The sequence below is a fragment of the Rutidosis leptorrhynchoides genome, chromosome 3 (assembly GCF_046630445.1).
Source record: "Rutidosis leptorrhynchoides isolate AG116_Rl617_1_P2 chromosome 3, CSIRO_AGI_Rlap_v1, whole genome shotgun sequence".
NCBI classification, from domain to species: domain Eukaryota; kingdom Viridiplantae; phylum Streptophyta; class Magnoliopsida; order Asterales; family Asteraceae; genus Rutidosis; species Rutidosis leptorrhynchoides.
Genome location: NC_092335.1, coordinates 490423531 through 490427216, shown reverse-complemented (window position 1 = coordinate 490427216; position 3686 = coordinate 490423531). Strand labels below are relative to the sequence as shown.

Below are 3686 nucleotides of genomic sequence, written 5' to 3'. Positions count from 1 at the left end.
ATTCAATATAATTAGTTTTTTGATTTTTTATGTAATATAATAATATTTAATAATAATATGTCCAAATATTGAATAACACATCTTCACCTAAATTTTACAATCGGTGAAGGTTAAAAATGCAGTACTGTCAACAACATCAACCTATGATATGAAGATCTGGTAACCTCCCAAAATCCGAGAGCAAAAACACCCAATTGGACGTCAACATTAGCAGTACCATCGCCATTGCACCCGTCTCCGTCGCAATCAATACTCGAATCACCACCACGAAATCAACATTTCAGATCTGGTGGTGTTCATCTCGATTTCGTCGGACGATGAAACCAGGGGAGGTTGAGAAACGGTTTTGATTGCTTCAAAACCGGTGGATTTTCCTTTTCAGATCCGATTTAATAATGACGAGGTAAACAGATATGTGAAGTTGCAGGGTGAAGAACAGATACGTTTGTTCAGATCTGGGTTTGTGATTCGACGACTAAAATACAATTTTGACGATGGTGGTTACAAACACGACTAAAATACGATTTTGATAATTTGTTACAATTTAACAAGAAGATAGGGTTGAAGTTTGGATTTGTTTTAGGGTTTGATATCTTAGATTTAGGGGTTTGAGAAGATGAATATTGAATGGATGAGGATGAAGTCTATAAAAAAGATATATTGACGAAAATACCCTCACATGAATGTCACATGTCATAAATTAACGTCTAAAACTAACACTTGTTGAACGGAAGGACGAGGGATGTATAAAGTAAATACAATAGGGACGAGGAATGCAAAAAAAATAGTAAAATGACGAGGAGTGTTATTTGAGGTAAGCCACAGGGACGAGGAGCGTAATTATGTCCTGAAACAATTGAGTAATGATGTATACTGATATTTTTAGGTAATTAAATCACTTTTATTTCTATCTACAGGTAGTGCTTTTGTTTTGTTCTTTTGATGATCGGAGTTGAAAAGATTGAAGAATTAAAGATCTCTGATTTTAGCGCTTTATGTTAGTGTTTCGTAATTTGGATGTTGAACTTCGGTTTAAAAGTAATTTTAGATGATTTGTAATATGTTATGTTCGTTTTGGGATTCAGGCTTTGTGTAATCTACATGTTATGTTTGTGTTGTGAACTTGTGATATATATTATACTAGTTTCATGACCCGTGAAATCACTAGATTTGTTAAAAAAATATTTGAAATGATATAACATAAAATGAATTGCATATCTTGAAAAAAATTATCACATACATTACTGTATAAAACGTTAAACGACCAACAAATGCCCCACTCCTACTTCGATTCAGCCCCTTATATTACTCTATTTTTTGAAAGCATTGACCCTTCAACACTAATCCCATGTCAGATTGTCAGCTCCTCAAATGTTGTTTGTGATGCCATTTTCTGCTTGCATCCATGATCCTGATGGCATTCAGTCGCTATTACTCAAATAGATGGAAGATTTAATAACAAAAGTGAAGAAATTCACAGTAGGACTGTGACACTAATGAAAAATGAAATAAAGAAATATTGAAGGAAACTCTGATAACTCCTAGCCTTAGTATCAGTTAAATAAGGACTATCAAGTCATAGTCGATTGTTGAGTAACTGCCTTATTATAAATAAGAAATTTCATTACACTTACTGTTCGAGTTCAACAACAAATTATGCAATCTTCAAATTACACATTCAGAACCGTTTTCTCATATTTAACAATAAGCCGCTCCAAGATCAAGTCTTTATCGTATAACTAAGCGATTTCCTGTACAAAATCGAAATATCAACCCTACTGATTTTGTATAACTAATTATAGTAGTGGTAAAGCATGAGTTATTACTTCATAATACACTTCCAGCTTGACCTCAGCATCAACATGAAGCATCATATATTTATGACCTGTATCAAACTATCAACAAAGTTTTTCAAAACATTTTCTTGCAGTGAAGTAGTGACATAGGCACTGATATAATGTCCGTATTTAAGTAGCTCTCTAAAGTCTAAATAGTGATTGCTTCTGCTCTTTTCTAAACGATTCACACGTATACCTTAAACTAAATGAAAATCGAAATTGCATTATTTGTGTTTTATTATCAAGACCAACCTAATTAAGTTGAATTAACCCCCGGGTCACATACATCATCCATTTTTTCACAAATATAACCCTTTAGGTAATTTATTTTTTCACAAATATAACCCTTTAGGTAATTTTATGTTTATCAGTATTAGCATGCAAATTACCAAATTTTGAAACATAAATTACAATTACAAGCTTACTTTATCCTTAAAAGTTGAACTTGATCCACTTTGCTCAGATGTGGCTGTAACAGGTATTGGTAGCAAATACTCCGTAAAGCAGTTAGCTGCAAAGAATTTGCACATATCTTTGACATTCTTCCTCTAAAATAATTGTCAATTTTTTTCAAAAAAACATGAAAAGGAGCATAAAGCAGAGTTTTTATAATGTCTATTATTACTCCTTCAAAATCAACACAATAATTAGTGGCCTCTTTCATTTGCCCATTTGCTATTTGTCTACTTTATGGTTTCGACTAAACTGTTCCATGAAAAGGGTTTGAGATATCAAAGAAAAATTATTCAAATCATCAACAACTTAAAGCACATACATCACTATATAATTATTAATAAAGCAAACATGAAATTATATTATCTCTTTTGTCCACTGTATATAATTAACATAATGAGCATGTCGATTCAAATTAATAAATAATTGATGAATCAAAATCAAAAGCATTTAATCAAAATCATTATCATCATCAAAATCGTTCTTATGAACCCTAATTTCATATCAAATAAAGGAAAATTGAGATCGCCATGTGTAAAGTTTATGGAAAAACAAATCGAATTCATATTAGCAACAATTGAAAATCGCCAACATTAATAAGATATAGAATTACTAATCAGATACGAAGGGATTTTAACTTCGATTTATTTTTTGTGATTTTAGGCAAAATAAATGAAAACAAACCTTGCCAATTTTGTAATTTGCCGAAGACAAAGGGAAAGCAGGCGAAGAATGTAAAAGATGATAATGATGGATGAAGAAGATGATGGATGAAGATGAAGAAACCCTAAAAGGAAGAAGCAGCAGCTCTGGAGCTATGTTCTAGGGTTTATTTTGATTGGGAGAAAAATAGCGTGTGATAAAAGACGTTTTTTTTACTTACGGTATTGATTAATGTATTTATTTTTTTTAAGTAAATTTTTTATTACATCGGCAAGAATGGCTGAAAAAATTTCTTTTTCTTTTTAATTTATTTTTATGCTTGAAAAATGTCTAATTATGACATCATCATTTTATAATTTTAATAGAAACTATAGAAGATAGATAGATTGTATTTGTTTTAACTATAAAAATAAATTTCGGATATTCGGATAATCCGAAATCCGAATCCGAAATTTCGGATATCCGAAATTTCTGATTCGGATTTCGGATGGCAAAATCCACTATCTGTAATTTCGGATATCCGAAAATTCGGATATCCGAAAATTCGGATATCCGGTTTTGAACACCCATACCCAAAGGTGCCTTCCGCACATCGCGTTGCGGAGGCAGTGGGGGAGGGGGTTTTACCGCCCATGTCCTTGGATTGGGCCGGGTTTCCTCCTAGGCAGCAGTTGGGGGCGGATTATGCAACCATAGAAGATGAATGCTTGGATGGTTAAGTCTCCTGAGTAA

The 3686-nt window shown here is 32.5% G+C and overlaps 1 long non-coding RNA gene across 2 annotated transcripts; it reads right to left on the bottom strand.

The window, feature by feature from the left end:
* Positions 1–1217: 1217 nt before the first annotated feature.
* LOC139898182 (uncharacterized) lies at positions 1218–3124 on the bottom strand. Of its 2 annotated transcripts, XR_011776907.1 has the most exons (5): positions 2976–3124; positions 2264–2349; positions 1827–1895; positions 1635–1751; positions 1218–1411 (listed from the first exon to the last, which is right to left on the bottom strand). It is a non-coding gene; the product is annotated as an uncharacterized lncRNA (long non-coding RNA). The 2 variants fall into 2 exon arrangements; XR_011776906.1 differs by having other exon boundaries at positions 1218–1751.
* Between the last annotated feature and the right edge of the window lie 562 nt (positions 3125–3686).